This window comes from Lathyrus oleraceus, chromosome 3 (genome assembly GCF_024323335.1).
Source record: "Lathyrus oleraceus cultivar Zhongwan6 chromosome 3, CAAS_Psat_ZW6_1.0, whole genome shotgun sequence".
Taxonomy (NCBI): Eukaryota; Viridiplantae; Streptophyta; class Magnoliopsida; order Fabales; family Fabaceae; genus Lathyrus; species Lathyrus oleraceus.
The window spans coordinates 217672101-217696627 of NC_066581.1; positions in this window are offsets into that span (position 1 = coordinate 217672101).

Consider the following 24527-nt stretch of genomic DNA (forward strand, 5'->3'; position numbering starts at 1 on the left):
TGAAAAGACTTGTTGCGCATTGGCTTAGGCTGCTAAGCATCTGTGTCAATATATGTTGAATCATACTACTTGGTTGATATCCAAAATGGATCCAATCAAGTACATTTTTGAGAAACCTGCTTTAACTGGGAGAATTTCCCGTTGGCAGATGTTGTTATCAGAGTATGATATTGAACACCGATCTCAGAAAGCAATTAAAGGTAGTGTCTTGGCTGATCATTTGGCTCACCAACCAATTGAAGATTACAAGTCAGTGCAGTATGATTTTCCTGATGAAGAGATCTTATACTTGAAAATGAAAGATTGTGATGAACCATTGCTTGAAGAAGGGCCAGAACCTGGTTCCCGTTGGGGCATGGTATTTGATGGAGTTGTTAATCAATATGGAAATGGCATTGGGGCAGTGATTATTACTCCTCAAGGCACGCATTTCCCATTTACAGCCATATTGACTTTCAAGTGTACAAACAATATGGCTGAGTATGAAGCTTGCATTATGGGGCTTGAAGAGGTCGTTGATCTCAAAATCAAGTATTTGGACGTCTATGGAGATTCAGCTTGGTGGTGAATCAAATCAAAGGTGAATGGGAGACGAATCAACCCGGTATGATACCATATAGATATTATGCGAGGAGGATTTAAACTTTATTTACAAAGGTTGAGTTTCATCATATCCCTCGAGATGAAAATCGGATGGTAAATGCTCTTGCGACATTGGCTTCAATGATCATAGTAAAATATTGGAATGAGGTTCCCAACTTGACTATGATGCGTCTTAATAGGCCAACTCATGTGTTTGTTGTTGAAGAAGTCAGGGATTAGAAGCCGTGGTATTACGACATCAAGTGTTTCCTCTAAAGTCAGAGTTACCCGTCTGGGGCATCTTTGAAAGATAAGACAAATTTGATAAGACTAGCCAACAATTTTTCTCTGAATGGTGATGTTTTGTACAAGAGAAACTTCGATATAATTTTGATCAGATGTGTGGATAGACATGAAGAAGACCTGTTAATGACTGAAGTCTGTGAAGGTTCCTTCGGTACTCATTCCAATGGACATGCAATAGCGAAGAAGATGTTGCGAGGAGGTTACTATTGGCTAACAATGGAATCTGACTGTTGCAAGTTTGTGAAGAAATGCCACAAGTGTCAAATTTATGCAGATAAGATTCATGTTCCTCCGACACTGTTGAACGTCATTTCCTCCCCATGGCCTTTCTCCATGTGGGGAATTGATATGATTGGTATGATTGAGCCCAAAGATTCGAACGGATATTGTTTCATTTTGGTGGCTATTGATTACTTCACAAAATGGGTTGAAGCGGCATCGTATGCAAATGTAACCAAGCAAGTTATTGTGAGGTTTATCAAGATTCAGATTATATGTCGTTATGATGTGCCAAGTAAGATTATTACTGATAATGGATCGAACTTGAATAATAATATGGTGGAAGATCTTTGCAAATACTTCAAGATTGCACATCATAATTCTTCTCCCTACAGACCCAAGATAAATGGGGTTGTTGAAGCTGTAAACAAAAACATCAAGAAGATTATTCAAAATATTGTTGTAACGTATAAGGATTGGCATGAGATGCTCCCGTTTGCTTTACCCGGATATCGTACATCCACCCGCACTTCAACAGGGGCAACCCCTTTCTCTCTTGTATATGGTATGGAAGTTGTGCTCTCAGTAGAGGTGGAGATCCCTTCATTGCTTGTGCTCATGGAAGCCAAGTTGACTGAGGCTGAATGGTGTCAGACTAGGTTTGATCAGTTAAATTTGATTAAAGAGAAGAGATTGACTTCCATGTGTCATGGTCAATTATATTAGCAGAGGATGAAGAAGGCATTTGATAAGAAGGTCAGACCTCGTATTTTCAGAGAAGTGACCTTGTGCTCAAGAAGATTTTATCTTACAAACCAGATTCTAGGGGCAAATGGACTCCTAACTATGAAGACCCATATGTTGTTAAGAGAGCCTTTTCAGGCGGTGCTTTGATTCTTACAACTATGGATGGTGAAGAGTTCACTCGTCCTGTGAATGCAGATGCAGTCAAGAAAGACTTTGCCTAAAAAAAAGAACAACTCGCTATGTTGAAAACCCGAAAGGGCGACTTAGGCAAAAATGAGCGTCTCAGTGGATTGAAAACCTGAAAGGGCAATCCAAGCAAAAGTTAGAGAGATAAAACAGAAAGAGTTACCCTGATAAACTGAGTACCCCACCTCGGGGAAATTTATGCAAAAATTAGGGATTATGGCAAGTAACTACATCCTGCTAATCTTCATACTTGAAGGCGTTCTTGAGCACAACGGCCGATTTTGATTCATCGTCCCCAGTAGCAGTCGAGAGCACAGTGGATATCAAGAGTTGATAGAAGGATTAGTGATCATTGTATTCAATGTAACCCTTTTTCCATGTAAATTACCATTTTCAACTTTGTAAAGATCTATGGAATCTTGTCATTTACAAACTACCATTCCATTAAATAAAGTTGAGTTTTTATCCAATTGTTTCTATTCTTATTTAATTCAGCCAATAGAATTGATGAGAGTTGAGAGAGAATCGAAGAAAAGAAAAATCTGGAAAAATACCTTCAATGCTGTGCAGAACTGGATATCTCTTGCTTTAATTCGTACTTGATCTTGCTTATGAAGCTTGTAGAAGTGAATTAAGAATGATGCAAAGCTTTGGATCCTGGAGTTTTTGAATCTCCACACAATGAGATTCAAACTCAAATTTCAATTGAAATTTATCACATTTTCCTTTGAATTGTAAGGGTTTCAATGGTTGGAGGCAAAGCTGGCGCACAAGGTCCTTCAAACTGACGCATGGGACCTCTATTTATAGCAAATGGTAAGTGTCATTTGCACACTTGAAAATACTTCAAAAATTGGCAATGTGAGGTACACGCTTGCATGGGAATGTGCAGGCCCATGAAGCAATCCAATTAGGTGCAAGATCAACTGATATGAGGTCTGAATGAAGATTGCATTGCAAGGCAAAGATATTTGGATGTTTGAAGCACGATTCTTGCCAATTGGTACAACCCTGTTCCAGCTATGCGCATTCCCCTCAAACTTTGTCCAAAATGCATGAATTTAAACTCTTTGGAAATGTTAGATCAAGATGAACAACTCTTATGTTGAACACATTTCCATTTGGAACTTGTATCATGGTGGATTTTGAGGTGGAATTTTGGATATTTCAACATGTCACAATATTTTCTAAGTGTCAAGCCATATGTTCAATTATTCCACCTTGGCTAACTTTTTTATGTGAGCTCCAAATTAGAAAAGTGTATTTATCAATGTTGTATCCCTTTCAAAAACCTTCAAAATGGTCACCAATTTGACATCATTTGGATTTGTGATGAATGAGTTATGCATTTTTGAAGTTGAGGAAAATCACTTGTTCAATGGTATTGGTCCAAAATGACCTATAATGTATCCTCATATCACATGCTCATAAGAGTTTAATTAGCTCTCACTCCAAACATAAAAGTTGAAGTAGACACCTTGAATTTGATTGTGAAACTTTTAAATCTTCCATCTCATAAAATTTGAGCAAGTTATACCTTGGAAAGTTGACTTTCAAATTATGGTTTAGACAAAATGACCTTTAATGTTTCAACATAAAAAATGACTTTCCAAGCAAAATTGGATCTAGACCTCAACATGAAAGTTGTTTGGAATGTCATTTAGAGTAACGTTTCTCTTGGAATTATTTTCATATGAGGAAAATTGTAGGAGATAGGGTCAAGGGAGACCCAGTTTTGATCAGATGAATTCATCTGGTCAACCACCTTCAACCATCTTGCTAACTTGCAATTCTCTTGACTCTTTGGACTTATGGGAGATCATATATGCATAAGATGATTAAATTCAAAGTGTCCCTTGAGATATTTGATCAATTGGAGAAGAAGCTTGTTGAAGAAGTTACTCAAGATACCCAAATGAACTAGGGTTTTCAAGGCAAACCAATTCCAAACTCTTGAAGAATTCTTGATCAAAATAACATGTAAAGATCATGGGGACTCATATATGATACCTTAGAGCCATTGTGTATCATTTCTTTATTTAGCTCTTGGTAATGAGGGTCTTAAACCCTAGATGTGAACTTTATGAATCAATGGTGATCATGCCCTACCTACAAAAGAGTTAGACAAATGCAAAGACATATTTTTGGTATTTTAGTTAGTATATGATAAAATAAAAATCATGATACAATCACATAGTGCTTGGTGATCTCTCTAAAAACAAACCCAATTAAAGAGGGGTAAGGAGGATGTCAAGGTATGATCCCAATGCTAATGCATATGATGAGGTAGCATGAGTGATCTTAGTGTCAAAATTGGGATCTTATAGCTGTCCCTATTTATGGACGTTCTAGTTGAGGAGAGGAAGGTTAAAATCTTCGCATCGACTCAGTAGAATGGACTTAAATAACAACATATAAAAACAAATTTTGGACCCTAAGAGACCTCATGATGCATATGATATGAATGTTAAAATAAATCTTTGTAGGGAAATGTTTCCACAAAGGAAAAGAATTAGGAGAGACATAAAGCCCACATGAGTATAATGCATTTCCCTAAGGAAAACCCATTGGGGAGACAAAGACTCTGGGGGGAGGGAGAAAGGGTTGTGCGCAGGCCAGGCTACGACTTAAAAACTGCTGGGGAACTTAGAGGAATTCCATGAAAATGGAAAGACTCAGCCGAGGAAACAAAGGGAACATCTGCAGAGGAAACAAGCTGATCAAAATAAAATTAAAATACTCGAACCATGCAGGAAAAGTGATTTCACTAAGGAAATACACACTCAAATCAACTGGGGAAGAAATAAACTTCAACACAGGAGGAGCAGAAATATATTATCTACTACCTGTCACTGGGTAAGGAGATAAGAAAATATGACAAAAAGGACATCCGTTACCGGCTAGGGTAAACATATCAAGGATGACTCCCTGAAGGCCGCCAGAAGGTGTATTCATTACCGGTCACTGGGTAAGAATAGCCTTGCTGGGAAAAAAATTGAAAATTGGATTTATAACTACTGGCTACTGGGTAGAAGACCAAAAGGAGAGAATATTCATCACTGGTTAGAGTAAACATATCAAGGATAAACTCAAAGGAAAGAAAATCCGTCATCGGTTAGGATGAACATATCAAGGATTGACTTGCTTGGGAATGTTAAGGAGGATATCCGTCATCGGTTAGGATGAGCATATCAAGGATAAACCACCTGAACAAAAGGTAGGAATTACATCTGTCGAATGTTAGATAGAATGCCATCAAAGAGTATATCTGTCACCGGTTAGGATGAACATATCAAGGATAAACTCCGAGGCGAAAAACAGGGATTACATCTATCAGTTACTGGATAGAATACCAACAGAGATAATATCTGTCACCGAATAGGATGAACATATCAAGGATAAACTCTGCAAAGGGAGAAAAAGGCAGGATTTAGAACTATCGCTTACTGGGCAGAAGATCGCAAAGAGAAGGAAATCCTTCATCGGTTAAGATGAACATATCAAGGATTAACTCTCTGGGGGAATAAAAATAGGGATTACAACTACCTTTTTACTGGGTAGAATACCAAAGATGAGAATATCCGTCACCGATTAGGATGAATGTATCAAGGATAAACTCAAAGCAAGGGAAGAAAATATCCATCATCGGTTAGGATGAACATATCAAGGATATACTTCCTGGGAAACGTGAAAATGAATCCGCTAGGGAGGAACAAGGTTACTTTTGTCGGGGTACTGGGCAAGAAGTAACAAACTGCCCACTAAAGAGAGTACTACCAGTTACTGGGTAATAGACTTTAAGGGGACTAAAAATATCTATCTAGGTAAGATCTAGAAAGAAACGGTCAACCAAGACTCTACCCAATGAGGATATAACTCAAGGGGAGCGGTTCTATCTAGATAATCAACTAGGGAGGAAACTTAACCGATCATTATGCACAAGGAAATAAGTCAGTGGGGAAGGGAGAAAGGTTAAAGTCTTTCTGCTTAAGGGGATGACACTCTACAATTGAAGGAGGACATACACCAAACTTATATGGGGATAAAGTACCACCATAATAGAGAATAAGATTTACAGGAATGAGTTTCAAAGCGCAATGATGCAACAATGAAATTATATGAGTGTATATGTATATGTAGATATATATATGATGATTATGTTGACAAAACAATCACAAAGGATACAAAATGTTGAAGATTTGAATCGTCGATACAATTCTCGCCCAATCCACAAAAGAGGGAAACAACTGCTGGAGAAAAGAGAGATCAACATCCCGAAGGCTCAACCCTAGCTGGGGAAGGAAGAGATTTGCTGAGGAAAAGTGTTATCAACTCCGCAAGGAATTTTAGGTCAACACCATATCAAATGGGAGACAATCATGCAGGGGATAACTACAAATAACTGCTCAGAAACCCGGAGGGAACTCTGACTGGGGAGCGGATCTGACGGTGACTGGTGACGAAACCAAAGTCTGCCAGAACCACGAAATGTTCTAACTCTGCTGGAGACCAAATATAAATTTGGCTGGGGGATGACGGAGAAATGACCATCTGGAGAAGTCAACAAACACCGAGTCCTGACCAATGCTGTCGGGAATGAAAGAGAATGTGCGCATACTGCTTAGGGAGAACCAATAACGCTCCACATTTAGGGCTTACTGCTTTCAAACCGTTGCTGATATTCCTTTTAAATGAAATCGATTGCTTAAAATTAAATGCTTTTATATGTTTAAGAAAACATGATTTTGATTAAAAAATTTAATTTTAAAAAATGATCATAATAAAATTTAAAACTATTTGGCTGAATTAAATAAGAATAGAAACAATTGGATAAAAACTCAACTTTATTTAATGGAATGGTAGTTTGTAAATGACAAGATTCCATAGATCTTTACAAAGTTGAAAATGGTAATTTACATGGAAAAAGGGTTACATTGAATACAATGATCACTAATCCTTCTATCAACCCTTGATATCCACTGTGCTCTCGACTGCTACTGGGGACGATGAATCAAAATCGACCGTTGTGCTCAAGAACGCCTTCAAGTATGAAGATTAGCAGGATGTAGTTACTTGCCATAATCCCTAATTTTTGCATAAATTTCCCCGAGGTGGGGTACTCAATTTATCAGGGTAACTCTTTCTGTTTTATCTCTCTAACTTTTGCTTGGATTGCCCTTTCAGGTTTTCAATCCACTGAGACGCTCATTTTTGCCTAAGTCGCCCTTTCGGGTTTTCAACTTAGCGAGTTGTTCTTTTTTTTAGGCAAAGTCTTTCTTGACTGCATCTGCATTCACAGGACGAGTGAACTCTTCACCATCCATAGTTGTAAGAATCAAAGCACCGCCTGAAAAGGCTCTCTTAACAACATATGGGTCTTCATAGTTAGGAGTCCATTTGCCCCTAGAATCTGGTTTGTAACATAAAATCTTCTTGAGCACAAGGTCACCTTCTCTGAATATACGAGGTCTGACCTTCTTATCAAATGTCTTCTTCATCCTCTGCTAATATAATTGACCATGATACATGGAAGTCAATCTCTTCTCTTTAATCAAATTTAACTGATCAAACCTAGTCTGACACCATTCAGCCTCAGTCAACTTGGCTTCCATGAGCACAAGCAATGAAGGGATCTCCACCTCTACTGAGAGCACAACTTCCATACCATATACAAGAGAGAAAGGGGTTGCCCCTGTTGAAGTGCGGGTGGATGTACGATATCCGGGTAAAGCAAACGGGAGCATCTCATGCCAATCCTTATACGTTACAACAATATTTTGAATAATCTTCTTGATGTTTTTGTTTACAGCTTCAACAACCCCATTTATCTTGGGTCTGTAGGGAGAAGAATTATGATGTGCAATCTTGAAGTATTTGCAAAGATCTTCCACCATATTATTATTCAAGTTCGATCCATTATCAGTAATAATCTTACTTGGCACACCATAACGACATATAATCTGAATCTTGATAAACCTCACAATAACTTGCTTGGTTACATTTGCATACGATGCCGCTTCAACCCATTTTGTGAATGAATCAATAGCCACCAAAATGAAACGATATTCGTTCGAATCTTTGGGCTTAATCATACCAATCATATCAATTCCCCACATGGAGAAAGGCCATGGGGAGGAAATGAAGTTCAACAGTGTCGGAGGAACATGAATCTTATCTGCATAAATTTGACACTTGTGGCATTTCTTCACAAACTTGCAACAGTCAGATTCCATTGTTAGCCAATAGTAACCTCCTCGCAACATCTTCTTCGCTATTGCATGTCCATTGGAATGAGTACCGAAGGAACCTTCACGGACTTCAGTCATCAACAGGTTTTCTTCATGTCTATCCACACATCTGATCAAAATTATATCGAAGTTTCTCTTGTACAAAACATCACCATTCAGGGAAAAATTGCTGGCTAGTCTTATCAAATTCGTCTTATCTTTCAAAGATGCCCCAGACGGGTAACTCTGACTTTAGAGGAAACACTTGATGTCGTAATACCACGGCGTCTAATCCCTGACTTCTTCAACAACAAACACATGAGTTGGCCTATTAAGACGCATCATAGTCAAGTTGGGAACCTCATTCCAATATTTTACTATGATCATTGAAGCCAATGTCGCAAGAGCATTTTCCATCCGATTTTCATCTCGAGGGATATGATGAAACTCAACCTTTGTAAATAAAGTTTAAATCCTCCTCGCATAATATCTATATGGTATCATACCGGGTTGATTCGTCTCCCATTCGCCTTTGATTTGATTTACCACCAAGCTGAATCTCCATAGACGTCCAAATACTTGATTTTGAGATCAACGACCTCTTCAAGCCCCATAATGCAAGCTTCATACTCAGCCATATTGTTTGTACACTTGAAAGTCAATATGGCTGTAAATGGAAAATGCGTGCCTTGAGGAGTAATAATCACTGCCCCAATGCCATTTCCATATTGATTAACAACTCCATCAAATACCATGCCCCAATGGGAACCAGGTTCTGGCCCTTCTTCAAGCAATGGTTCATCACAATCTTTCATTTTCAAGTATAAGATCTCTTCATCAGGAAAATCATACTGCACTGACTGGTAATCTTCAATTGGTTGGTGAGCCAAATGATCAGCCAAGACACTACCTTTAATTGCTTTCTGAGATCGGTGTTCAATATCATACTCTAATAACAACATCTGCCAACGGGAAATTCTCCTAGTTAAAGCAGGTTTCTCAAAAATGTACTTGATTGGATCCATTTTGGATATCAACCAAGTAGTATGATTCAACATATATTGACACAGATGCTTAGCAGCCTAAGCCAATGCGCAACAAGTCTTTTCAAGTATAGAATATTGAGTCTCACAGTCGATGAACTTCTTACTGAGGTAGTAAATTGCAAATTCTTTCTTTCCAGTCTCATCTTGCTGACCAAGAACACAACCCATACTCTCTTCAACAACAGTCAAATACATGATCAAAGGCCTTCCTTCCACAAGTGGAGACAAAATCGGAGGTTCAAGCAGATACTCTTTGATACTATCAAAAGCTTTTTGGCAATCTTTGGTCCAATCATAAGATTGATCTTTCCGAAGAAGCCTGAATATAGGCGCACATGTGGCAGTCATGTGTGAAACAAATCTTGAGATATAATTCAAGCGGCCGAGAAAACCTCTAACTTGCTTCTCAGTTTTTAGCGCAAGCACCTCTTGTATTGCTTTGACCTTGGCAAGATCAACTTCAACACCCTTCTCGCTGACAATAAAGCCCAACAACTTACCAGAACGAACACCAAAAGTACACTTGTTGGGATTCAAGCGGAGTTTATACTTCATCAATTGCTGGAATAGCTTCAACAAATGCTCAACATGTTCCTCTTCATCAATAGATTTAGCAATCATATCATCAACATAGAACTCAATCTCTTTATGCATCATATCATGAAAAAGAGTAGTCATTGCTCTCTGGTAGGTTGCACCAGCATTCTTCAAACTGAAAGACATCACTCTATAGAATGTTCCCCAAGGTGTAATGAATCTGGTCTTCTCCATATCTTCGGGTGCCATCTTGATCTGATTATATCCGGAAAATCTGTCCATAAACGAAAAGACTTTGAATTTAGCTGTATTGTCTCACAATATGTCACAAAATATGGTCCAAATGGACAAAGTGAAAATTATATTAACATAAACAATTAGAATGGTATGAATAATGGCAAATGAATAAAGCTCTAAAAATTAAAGTGCATTAAAAGTAAATAACTTGAAATTAAATGTTATTTGTTAATGAGTTAGAAGTTAGTATTTCTTTTGCTTTGGTTTTGTTTTAAGTCATTCTTTGGAGAACACTCAACCCACTTATCACAAGCATGGATCCTTGAACCAAGACATCTTCCAAAGGAAGGAAAAAAGTCCAATTTTCCACACAATACCATGAAAGAGGGGAGACTTATAATCTCACTAACTAGAATGCTATGCCTTTTTGTGTCAATATTTAACGCTATGTTAAGTAATCGTAATTGGACTTATGTATAAGTCACAACTATTTGAGGTCGGGCAATAGAATTTTTGGGGCTAATGTATGTTAGAGACATAGTATGATACTAAGCTCATGAAACATACCACACACAAAAAGAATATGCAAAGTGGGGGACCTAATCTCATCCATACTTATGTTGATTTTGCAATCAACTAGCCTTAGGATATAGAGATGTTATAGGTCCATGACATGAATGCATAAAGAAGGGAATGAGATGAAGAGGGAGGGGGAATGGATCAAACACAAATTGGACAAAGGAGGACTTTTACCAAGTTAAGATCATTCATTCATTTTGGGAGATGGAATGTACATTCCATCAATCCCCTAAATCCAATGATCTTAACTTAGCAAAGTCAAATCAACCTTGACCAAGGCCCAACAATACAAGTCAAACTCACAAAGTCAATTAAAATGGATCTACACAATTAATTTGGTATTTAATTAATTAAATATAATAAAAATAATGCATTAAACTATATATGGTTGGTCAATTTCCTAAAACCTCATCAAAACACCAAAGAAATGGTCATGAGATTTATCATAGTTCAAACAAGGTCAAAGGACCTTGGAGAAAAAATTTCAGAATTTTTGGAAACTTAAAAGTATTTTTAAACAATTAAAAATATTCACAAAATCAATTAAATTATTAAAAATATTAATAATGATCCAAAAAATAATTTTAATTCAGAACATGAAAGAGAATTTTATTTAAATTTTTTTGGTGAAACTCTCATATTTTTTGGATCAATATTAAGTTTAATATGAAATAATGAAAATAAGAGAAATAAAATGAAAATTCAGATAATCAAAAAAACGTGGACCACTTGAACTCCCTCATTAATTGAGGCGGCAGATCAAGTGGTGAGAAACGCGCGTTCCATGGTGCATGCTAGTCAGCGCGCTGCACACTTGGTCATCACAAGCAACGTCCCTGATTAAAACATTTTGAATTCATCCAATGGCTCAGAACACTTCCACCTCATCCCCAAAGTCAAAGGTAGGTCATCTTCTCCGATGACCCTGGTCGGACTGGTTCTTTCATCACCATAACATAAATGAAAAAGGAGAACATGATCTTAAAGAAAAAATGGCGTAGATCACGAATATCACCTCAATTTAACCTAACTCCAAGTATAGTAAGAGATACATGAAGTTGAATTTTGAGGTGTATGAATTGAGTTACTTCGATTTGACCTCAAAGCAACTCAATCTTCTTGCCTACATTAGTAGGACTTCAGACAACCAAGGATCCAAGAGAACTGATGAGAATTGAGAGAGAATCGAAGAAAAGAAAAATTTGGTAAAATACCTTCAATATTGTGCAAAACTGGATCTCTCTTGCTTCAATTCGTGCTTGATCTTGCTTATGGAGCTTGTAGAAGTGGATTAAGAATGATGCAAAGCTTTGTATCCTGGAGTTTTTGAATCTCCAAACTGTGAGATTCAAACTTAAATTTCAATTGAAACTTATCAGGTTTTCCTTTGAATTATGAGGGTTCCAATGGCTGGAGGCAAAGCTGGCGCGCAAGGTCTTTCAAACTGAAGCATTGGACCTCTATTTATAGAAAATGGTAAGTGTTATTTGCACACTTGAAAATACTTCCAAAATTGGCAATGTGAGGTACACGCTTGCATGGGCATGTGCAGGCCCATGAAGCAATCCAATTAGGTCCAAGATCAACTGAAATGAGGCCTGAATGAAGATTGCATTGCAAGGCAAAGATATTTGGATGATTGAAGCATGATTCTTGCTAATTGATACAACCCTGTTCCAGCTATGCGCGTACCCCTCAAACTTTGTCCAAAATGCATGAATTTGGACTCTTTGTAAATGTTAGATCAAGAGGAACAACTCTTATGTTGAACACTTTTCCATTTGGAACTTGTATCATGGTGGATTTTGAGGTGGAAGTTTGGAAATTTCAACATGTCACAATATTTTCTAAGTGTCAAGCCATATGTTCAATTATTCCACATTGGCTAACTTTTTCATGTGAGCTCCAAATTAGAAAAGTGTCTTCATCAACGTTGTATCCATTTCAAAAAACTTCAAAATGGTCACCAATTTGACATCATTTGGATTTGGGATGAATGAGTTATGCATTTTTGAAGTTGAGGAAAATCACTTGTTCAATGGTATTGGTCCAAAATGACCTATAATGTATCCTCATATCACATGCTCATAAAAGTTGAATTAGCTCTCACTACAAACATAAAAATTGAAGTAGACACCTTGAATTTGATTGTGATACTTGTAAATCTTTCATCTCATAAAATTTGAGAAAGTTATGGGCTTGGGAAGTCGACTTTCAAATTAGGGTTTAGACAAAATGACCTATAATGTTTCAACATAAACAATGACTTTACAAGAAAAATTGGCTCTAGACCTCAACACGGAAGTTGTTTGGAATGTCATTTAGAGTAACGTTTCTCTTGGAATAGTTTTCATATGAGGAAAATTGTAGGAGATAGGGTCTAGGGAGACCCAGTTTTGATCAGAGGAATTCATCTGGTCAACCACCTTCAACCATCTTGCTAACTTGCAATTCTCTTGACTCTTTGGACTTATGGAGGATCATATATGCATAAGATGATGAAATTTGAAGTTTCCCTTGAAAGATTTGATCAATTGGTGAAAAAGCTTGTTGAAGAAGTTACTCAAGATACCCAGATGAACTAGGGTTTCCAAGGCAAACCAATTCCAAACTCTTGATGAATTCTTGACCAAAATAACATGTAAAGATCATGGGGACTCATATATGATGCCTTAGAGCCATTGTGTATCATTTCCTGGTTGAGCTCTTGGCAATGAGGGTCTTAAACCCTAGATGAATCAATGGTGATCATGCCCTACCTACAAAAGAGTTAGACAAATGCAAAGACATATTTTTGGTATTTTAGTTCGTATATGATAAAATAAAAAGCATGATACAATCACATATTGCTTAGTGATCTCTCCCAAAACAAACCCAATGAAAGAGGGGTAAGGAGGATGCCAAGGTATGATCCCAATGCTAATGCATATGATGAGGTAGCATGAGGGTTCTTAGGGTCAAAATTGGGGTCTTACACCTAGGAGCACCTAGGACACTTTGAGTGCTAACACCTTCCCTTTGTGTAACCAACCTCCTTACCTATAATCTCTGGCATTTTATTAGTTTTGATTTGAAAACTTCTTATCTTTGGGTTTTGTTCCTACTTTTCCTTTTTCCTTTGGAGACAATAAAAGCGTGGTGGTGACTCTGGTTTTATTGACGTTAACTTTACCCATACCTTAATGGTCATGAATTTACCGCTACAGGACGCCATCTAACTTTATGCCTGAAGGGTATGCACCCACTTTTGTCTCTCTGCCGGTATCTAGCTCGATCATGTTAGTGCCACCTCCGGTTGTTCACAGTCTGCCTCGTGTTGAGGACATAATCTACCACTATGAGCCATTTGAGTGCTGCATAGCTCTGCTTGGTCCCCAATGTGAAAACCCCAATGAAGTTTAAGGTCCCCGACTTTGAAAAGTATAAAAGGAACACTTATCCGCTAAGCCATCTTGTGATGTATGCCAGAAAGATGTATTCTTAAACTAATAATGATCAGTTGCTGATTCACTATTTCCAAGACAGTTTAACTAGAACTTCCTTAAGATGGTATATGAGTCTAGATAGTGCAAGTGTCCGTACTTTCAACTACTTAGGCGAGGCCTTTGTCAAGAAGTACAAGTACAATGTGGATATGACGCCCGATAGAGACCAACTGAGGTCTATGTCTTAGAAGGATAAGGAGACATTCAAAGAGTATGCTCAGAGATAGAGGGAGTTAGCTGCCCAGATTAGTCCACCATTGGAAGAGAAAGAGATGACGAAGATCTTCTTAAAGACGTTGAGTTTATTTTATTACGAACGTATGATTGTGAGTGCCCCCAATAACTTTACCGAAATGGTAAATATGGGGATGAGGCTAGAAGAAGGAGTCCGTTAAGGACGTCTTTGAAAAGAAGAAACATCGTCTAGCAAGAAATATGGGGGGAGTTTCTCCAAGAGGAAGGAGGGAGAAACTAATTCAGTATCAGTGGGGAGGTAGAGGAGGCCTCATGTTAGAAAGAGTTCTCAACCTCGAAAACATCAACATCAAGTTTCATCAGTGATTCTTGTATTTTCCAATAATTCCAATCAATCAGTTCTGATTCAGCAATAACAACGTCAACAACAACCGCAACAAAGAACCAACTACTACAATAATAATAACCAACACAACTTTGAGAGGAAGAAGGTCACTTTTGACCCTATTCCTATGTCGTATGCAGAATTGTACCTGTCCTTGGTTCTCAAGAACCTCATCCAACCGAGAAATCCTCTGCAAATTCCTGAGCCACTTCCATGGTGGTTCAAAGCTGAACTTCGCTGTGCTTTTCACCAGGGATCCCTCGACCATGACATAGAGAACTACTACCCATTGAAGTATGAAGTACAAAAGCTTATAAAGAGTGTGATGGTGTCCTTTAAGGACAAAGCGTATAATGTGAAAGCTAATCCATTTTCGGCTCATGGTAATGCTTCAGTTAATATGGTAGATGGTTGTCTTGGTGAGTTCAAGGTTTATGATGTTCGCCATATTAGACAATCTTTGGTGGCAATTCATAAAGATATCTGTTTGGTCAGTGAATGTGAGCATGACCATGATGGTTGTGTGATTTGTAGTGTGAACCCTCGAGGATGTGTTTTTGTCAAGAGGGATATTCAAAGGTTGATGGATGAAGGACTTATTCAGATTTGCCAGTCAAGAGATATAGATGATGTGAATGTGATTGTGCCAGTATTCAAAACCCCTGAGTGGGTAGATATCCAGTTTGATAGCAGCAACAACATCAATTTTAAAAGATCGGTATCGTCGTTGGTTATACGGTTAGCAGGCCTTGTTCCGTATACATCCAAAAAAGGTATGCCTTATCAATACAATGCCACAATGATAGAAAATGGTCAAGAGAATCATCAACCAGTTGCAGACTCTATGGTGAACATTGCTGATAAGTGCACTCGAGTTCGGGTATAGAACTCATCTCACAAAGATCACCAAGCATACAAAGAATTAATATTCAAGCAATTCAATCATTACATACAATACAGTAATCCCAAATTGCACAAAAATATGTCACAAAACAATATACAATACAATACAACAAATATGAAAAGTAGGCAAAACCCACTAGGCAAAAGCTCCCCAGCAGAGTCGCCACTTCTCTGTAGCGGGGTATTCGTTACCATTAGAGATATTGACTAAATCCAAGCTAAACCATACAAGTCGAGTCGCCACTGCACTTCTATTTATCCAAAGGAATGGTTAGAAAGCGAACAAAAACCTAAAAGTTTTATCAAATCAAAAACTAGTAAAAATGTCAGAGATCTGGGTAAGGGGGTTGGTTATGCAATGGGAAGGTTTTAAGCACCCAAAACATCCTAGGTACTCCTAGGGAGCCCTTTTCACATTTGTTGTAAGGTTGGTATTTTGTGAAAATTTGTTTGTGCAAACATGATTGAAGAGATGAGAAGAGAATATACAAGTTATTTACATTTTGTGTTTGGATGGATAAACCCATTGCCTACGTACCATCTTAAAAAAAGATTAGGATCAAAACCTCGTAGTTCGAGGTAAAAATCTCAAAAAAATGAGTTGGTGAATTGATTGGTCCAAAAGCCTTAAGGTCTTTTGTTATCCAAGGGAGAAAACTCAACCTAAAACCACAAATCCACCATGTGAGGATAGCTTCAACATGTTAGTGAGGGGTTAACCCTATAATAAGCATGGAAGACTCATTGTCCATCACAAAGGGTATAGGTGAGTATTACATCTACCTCAAGGATAACTCAAACCTAATAGCTAAAGGTTATGTAAAGTTTTGATTAAGAAAGTGGCCATTGAAACCACAAAAGTATTTGAATGAGTGGTATTTACCAATGAAAAGTATTTACAAAATATGGTTAAAGTTGACTTAAAGATTCAATTCAAAATAAGTGTTATGAAAAGAGTTTGAAAATCAAAAGCATAAGGCTTAGGTTTCTAATGTTTGAAAACAAATGTTAAAATGTTTGCACAAATGTTTTGGTTTGGGTTAGAGTGGAGGCAAGAAGAAGAATGGCTAAAGTCCTAGACATACAAGAGATAAGGGATAAGAAACAAGACCACAAATGGAGGTCCTCTCTTGAGATCATACTGATGATCCAAGTAGCTCCCATCCTTTGGAATATGCAAGCAAATTAATAGTAAGCTCAAGCAATCAACAATCAATTTAGCTCTTGGAAAGTTCCTCAATGGCCCTTAGATCTCTCTCTCTCTTGGAAGCTCATGGCAATGGTTCCTTACTTAGGCTCAATGTTGGAATCCCTAGCACAAGAACCCACACATTAAAAAGTTCCATCAAACAATCAAGAATGAACAAGAATAATTTTTAGAGATTGGTCCTTTCAAAGTTCTCTTCAACATTTATAGCATTCTAAAGGCTCAATTCCTAGTTGCTCTTTGACTTTTATAGCACTCTAAAGGCCCAATGCCTAGTTGCTCTTTGACTCCAAATTTGCATAGGGAAATTCCTAAAGTCTAAGTCCATTTGTCCATTTCTTTGCATGTTGGTCCACAACAATCAAAACAAAAGCACAAGCACAATAATATATACACAATTATGGGCTCAAGTGAGCAAAAGGAAAATTGCATTAACATAAACATGTGCTCAAATGAGCAAAGGAAAAAGCAAATGAATAATATGTACAAGAATAGTAAATTTCATAAAAGTAAAGAGCAAAAAGTAAATGTTAATTGTTAATGGTTAGTGTTAGTAGTTAGTGTGCCATAAGGCAAATTTAGCGATATGTTAAGCAATCGTAATTGTACTTATGTAGAAGTAACAACTATCTGAGGCCGGTCAATAATAATGTAGGCAACAACACAAGTTAGAAGTCTTGATTAGTGAACCAAGTTCCAACAATTTGCCATGCCAAAAAGAAGAAGAGAAATGATCCTGTATTGGTTTAAGTCCTTTGCATGATTTAGAAAGCAACCTTTCCTTAATGTAAAGTCATTCACTTGATCATTTGATCAAGATGAACTAGATTTGAATCAAGGAAGATTAAACCTCCCTAATCAATACTATCTTATCAACCTTTAACTCATTGATAAAAAAAAAGAAGAAGAAGAAGAATATGAAGAATTAAAGTGCATTAATGGAAATGGTATGTACTAATCAACAAGGGTTTACCAAAGACATTGAGGATCATGGTCAAACAATCAAAAACAGAAGTAAGATGAAGATTGGAAGTCAAGAAATAAACAAAATATTTTTTGCATTTTTAATATTTGAAAATAAACTTGAATTAAAATATTAAAGAAAGGTCAAACTTCGAATTCACTTCAAATCAACTTTAAAAAGTCCAACTGAATTATCCAAAGTTCAACAAGGTCAAACAAAGTTTGACAAAAAATTTCAGCATTTTTAAAATTTAGAAACTATTTTTAATCAATTAAAAATGAATAAAAATAACCTAATTGAACTAAAATCTCAAATAAATCTCAAATCAATTACTAAATTGATGAGAATATTTTTCATAGATCCATCATCATTCAAAGAGGTTAGGAAAATATTTTTGTATTTTTTGAATATCAAAAACTATTTAAAATGAATTAAAAATAACCAGAAAAGAGAAAATTGACAAAAAATATCAACTAATAAAAATAAAAAATATTAAAAATCATTTTTAGAAACTAGAAATTAAGAGAGAAATAATGCAATTGGTCCCATATTTTTGGGACCAATAATAAAAGAGATATGAATTTTTGAAATAAAAGGAAATAAAGAAAATAAAAATCAGAAATAAGAAAATACGAAAAAAGGAGAGGCGTTGGATGGATCCTCATTAATTGACGTGGAGGATCTAATGGTCATGAGTTGCGCGTGCACCATAGTCCAAGGTCAATGAGAAACACAATGAATTAAATAAAGTCATAAGATCTGATGGTTATGATATAAATTGGAAAATGAATCCAACGACCCAGGATGGATCTGGCAATGAGACGCTGGCCAGCGCCACCGTCTTCTCCGGTGAGCTTGCATTTTCCGGCCAAAGTTGCAGGTCATAAAACCTCAACCAAAAGGGACGATCCTCATATCATTGGAAAGCTGGGGTGATGTACATCACCCCTGTACCATTGGATTCTCCTCTAGATCCTCATAGAGAGAGAAATCAGAGGGAGAAAATCATGGTGTTCATACTGAACTTCATGGATTTGCAAAATTAAGGTCACAAACAAGTTGCCTCTATTGAGAGGACTTCAGCCAAGCATAGAGACACAAGGAACAAGCAATAATTAGGGAGTTTGGATGGAAAAAGTTTGAACATCAACCTTCAAAATGCAGATCTATGGAGCACGATCCTTCAACACTCTTGCTTGCAGTTTGCTCTAGAAGTAGAGAGGAGATGAGGCCAAGGAATTATAGGTCTGAAAATCAACCAAGGTAGTTGAAATTCAGATCTGAATTTTTAAGAAGAAAGTGAAAATTCCTATAAGTATGGCTTGGAATAATTTCTGCAGAGCTTCAGGTTGATTCAAGGATGATATTTGAATGAGGCAAGGCATGTATTTATAGCTGAAATGGATGAAAGCAAGTGAGGAGCTCATGTGTGCATGAAGTTGGGTCCTCCATGCATGGGCCTGTACAGGCGCATGTGAGGCCCAAAATCAAGTGCAAATGCAAGCTGATATCATACTAAATTGAATTGGACGTGCATTCTGAGTTGCAATGGCTTGTGCATGGAGATTTAACATGAAATGCATAATTGGTCACAAAGCTTCAAGTTTTTGAAAGTCCCCTTTGCAAAATCCAAACATAGGCATGTGGCTAATGGTTGGAAAGGTCTTGACATAAGGAAAAAAAGTTGTGTTGAACAAAAACTCATTTGTGTAACACCCCAAAATTTGCCCTCCTCATTCATGCATTCATTTAGCATTTCATATTGCATTTCATCATGTCAATCAGAATTAGATCAAAAAAAAAAACGAAAAGAAAAAAAAAAAATTTTACAAAAAAGAAAAAAAAAATAATAAAAAATTTTAATTAATTAATTAATTAATTAATTAATTAAATAAATAATTAAATAAATAAAATATAATAATTTTTTTTTGGACTTGGACCTTTCTCAAAAGCCCACTAAGCTACCAATATTAGCCTATAAATACTAGAGTTTCATTGAAACAAAAGCCACACAGAAGAGGAGAAGAAGGAAGAGAAGCAAAATACTCTGAGGTTTCCTTGGAACAAAACCCTGAGGAAAAAGATAGTGAGAGAAGACCTAACGGAGTTCAGAGCAGCCTCCAAACCCCGAAGGGAACTCAGCTACACAGAATCGCCTCTGCCTCACATAAACCCTGAAGATTGTTTTGTAAACCTCACGGGTGCAACTCAATTTCAATCAAGCTCTCCAATCAGGTTTGCCTTTATTCCCATTACCTTTTGCTTCGAAGTTGAATACTCTGAATGTATGAGGTATGATGGATGAATTTCATTAGGTTTTTCGCCCATGGGTTTAATATGTATATGAATGTATAAACAATGCCTTGAATGTTTAACCGTTTAATTTTTGAGTGTATGCCACAGGGTTTGAGTTTTTCTGAAGCCATACTGTTGATCATGAAAAAAATGCTTATGGTGTTTCACTAACCCTTTTGTTGAATTTTTGTGAGGGCTCACATGACTTTTGCAGGGATAACTTGCGTGGTTTCCCACTTTATTTGTGGGATAACCCCTGGAGGTTCATTCCGATTACCTGTACTGACTCACTTTTCTTTGATGGCATTAGCTTGGAAGGATCTCAGGGTTTCCCATTCCTCTAATTGTTGTTACTTCGGATCTTTATCCGCGTGGTACTTTTACATTTTTCCCGCATTTTACTGCTTTCCTAGCTGGAAGACCTCGATAGGAGGCAACGTTTGAGCCCCTTGGTGGCATTTTACTTTGAGATACATGTTTTGTGTTTTGTATTCATATCCCTGCAGGTAGCGCGGTTCCTTCATCAAGGACTGCCTTTTTGCCCTCGAGCATCCCAAACCCTAAAACCCAAAGCAACACGTTAACTCCTTCTACTACAGGCGAGTAAGTCTCCAAAGGTCGAGCATCCGGTAGATTGCGTAGTAACGTTGTTCGTCCAAAACCCAATCCATAACCCCGTAGTTGGCCGAACTACGTTTTGCTCTAATTCTCAGGCCAGATGAGATACGTAGGCATAAGACGCGATGTCTTAGCGAGCACACATCCCCCAACCCATAGGTCAGTCGAGCTACGAAGACTCTGATTCTCATATTCAGATGAGATACGTATGTAGTGGAAGCGACATCCGCGCAAGTCATTTTCATTTAACCCTTTTTTTTGGCAAACAGCACAAGATAAACCCACACCCTTTAGACAAGAACTACAAAAGTGGATCCCGTAGAGTACTAAGGATGCGTAGGGGTGCTAATACCTTCCCTTCGCATAACCGACTCCCGAACCCAAGATTTGGTTGTGAGACCCTGTCTTGTCCTTTCCTTTTTTCAGGTTTACTTCGAGCGTTTCCTTTCCCTCCTTTGGGATGAATAACGCACGGTGGCGACTCTTCTGTCTTTTTCTTTCGCCGGTTGTTTTTTCGTGCACTGTATTTTTCAGGTTGCGACAGCTGGCGACTCCACTGGGGACTTTAAGAAGTTGACCTCTTGCTGGTCCATCTTCCCTAAACGAGTCCCTCCTAGCTTTTGTAGTTTGTTTGTTTATTGGGTGTTCATGCTTTTGTACAGTTATTTATTTACCTGCTTTACCTTATTGCATTGTGTACATATCATTGTTGTATCTGTTGGCTGGCTATGGCTGCTTGGTGATCTTTGTGAGATGAGTTCTATACCCGAACTCAAGTGCACTTAAGATAGGAGAATGGCATAGTCCTGTCGACTTGTGTGGAGTTATTCCTTAGCGAGTCGACTTGCAAGCCCATTCACTTGGTGGAGGTCATGTTGAGATCAATAATGTCACATAAGTAAGTTGTGGTTAGACATTACTTGTTCCAATATAGACCTAAGAAGCCGAGGACCTTAGTTTACCAAACCCATCTTGGCCTATTCGTAGGACGTAGTGCGAAAGTCGTTCAAGTGTAAGATTTGATACGATTGTTACGCGATACTACACTCATAAGAGTCTCTCTTGAGAATATTGTTGGAATACGAGTAGTCGTTCCTCTGATAATATCCGAAAGATGGGATTATGACTATGGGAACCTTTTGTAGAACATGTTTGGCAGGTTTAAACCTTAGTACACTCCTTTTGGGTGGTTCTTAACCTAAACTTCATGCTCGTGACTTGCAACAAACCCTTGATTCATGGTTAATCTGATCAGGTATCCTTAATATCAATGAAACTCGGGTGTTGATAAGGTGTAAACCATAATCCACCAAAATGGGTGGTTGATATTAAGGATAACATGATCCATCCCATGACCTTTGTTTGGTGTGCTCTTAATTTCTCTCCAGACAGTGCAACCTGACAGATGTTCAAGCGGATCCATCAATTCTGATTGACATGCCTTTGCATTGCATAACATCATCTGCATATTTGCATCCAACATCTCATGCTTATTCATTTGCAGGGTATTCCCTTTCAAAACGGGGGTGCCTTAAAACTGAACAAGCAGTGCATCGCATACCATGCATATTAACCCTTGTCTGTTTTGCAGGTGTCACCGCAGTGTCTAATGTTTGTTCCCTGTATCAGGCAGTTATTGGTCCCAAGCGAGTTCACAGATACCCGACAAAAGAAAACCGTCCACGACTAGCGATGGACCAAGTACAGAAAGAGCTGGCTGATATGCGTGAAAGGATGGATCAGTTCATGACATTGATGACTGGTATGGCAGAAGGCCAAGCGAAGCTGAGGGAATTGGTTGAGCAACCGAGACCCGATCCGGAGGTGGAGATACCAAATGCTGAGGGAAACCCTAGTAACCCTGGGAACGCTGATAACCCTGTGAACACTGGTAACGCGGGTAACGCAAATGCTGATGGAAACCTGGGTAATGTTGGCAACACAGGGAATGTTGGAAATGGTATTGGCGGAAGGTACAATGTGAATCAAGGAATTCTGATTAACGGGCACCCCGTTACTAAAGATTATCAGTATGATCAATTTTCTTTGCACGACGAGGCCCTCGAAACCACTCGCCGTATGGATGAGCTTGCTGAGAAGCTCAAATCTTTGGAGTCTCAAAATTCCTTAGGCTTTGATGTCACAAATCTTGGTCTGGTTCAGGGAGTAAGGATTCCTCACAAGTTCAAACCCCCTACTTTTGAGAAATACAACGGGGCTTCTTACCCACACACTCATCTCCAATCTTATTTGGGAAGGTTGGGAGCTCACACGGAAGATGAAAAGCTGTGGATGTACTATTTTGAAGACAGTCTAACTGGAGCTTCTCGTGAATGGTATTCTCATTTGTCTCGTACTACCATCAAGAGCTGGAAAGACTTGGCAGAGGCTTTTATCAAGCAGTATCAATACAACTTGGACATGGCTCTAAATCGGACCTTGTTGTAAGGTATGTCTCAGACTGCCAAGGAAACCCTTAGAGAGTATGCTCAGCGTTGGAGACAGATTGTTGCGTCCGTCCAACCCCCTATGTCTGAAAGGGAGATGGCGGACATGTTCATGAACACTCTTCAAGGCAATTATATTGAGAGATTGGTTGCTTGCCCGTCAATCAACTTTGTAGAGATAGTAATTGCTGGAGAAAGAATCGAGAGTCTGTTGAAGATGAGCCGAATTCAAGACAATAGTGCTTCCAACTCATCAGGTCCCAAGAGACCGTTTGCTGGTAACGGTCAGCGAAGAAAAGAAGGCGAGACAAGCGCTGTGTATGCCGGCAAAGGCAAGGGTAGAGGACGCCCTAATTATTATCAAGATCAAGTGGCCGCAGTCACTATTCCAACACCTGTTCCTCAACCGTAATATCATCCGCAACAACAACCCAGGTACAACAATCAAGGAGGTAATCCGGGTCAGCAGAGACACTATCAACAACGTCCAAGGCAGACGGACCGGGTCATCGAGCCAATCCCAATGCCTTATTCAGTATTACTTCCCAAGCTGATTGACATGAATCTGGTTACATTGAGAACTCTGGACCCACCAATCGATCCCAATAATTTGCCTAGAGGTTATGATGTCAACGCCAGATGTGCTTTTCACTCCAACGCACCTGGCCATACTACAGATAATTGCAAGGCTCTCCAGTTAAAGGTACAAGATTTGAGAGATGCCCAGGCTATCAATTTTGCTCCGGTGCCTAATGTTATCCAGAACCCGATGCCGACTCACGGCGGGCAGGGGATTAATGTTGTCGAAGTGGTTGAAGCTGGTAATGCCCAAGGCTGGGGCAAATTTGTGGAGCCAGTCATCAAAGAAGACAAGTTTGGATTGGGGTATGCTCCGGGATCTTAGAAGAATGAAACCGGTACTCTCTCCAGCGGGGGTTTGGTTTCTCCCCACATCGTCAATGCTGCAGATGAAGACAAGGCTGACAGCGACTGTGACTTAGATAGCTGGATTCGCCCGTGTGTCCCGGGAGAAAAGCTCGACAATTGGTCGTCTGAAAAAACCGTCCGGGTTACTCTGCTGAAAGAGTGATTTTTATTGTTTTCCTTTATTACATGCATAATAAAGTCTTACACTTTGCCCAAGGTGTAACGGCTCATTTGTAGGGCCATCCATTTAGTTACGTTTCGCAATTATTTTTACCATCAATAAAGGACGGCTTTTGCAAACAATTTTGTGTTCTCTTTCTTTCAGTTTTTTTTTACTTTTTACAAAAAAAAATGGCAATGTTTCTTTTTTCGTTTTTCCTTTCTTTCAAAAAAAAAATCTCTCATTCTAAGGTAAAGCATGATCCTCCATCATGC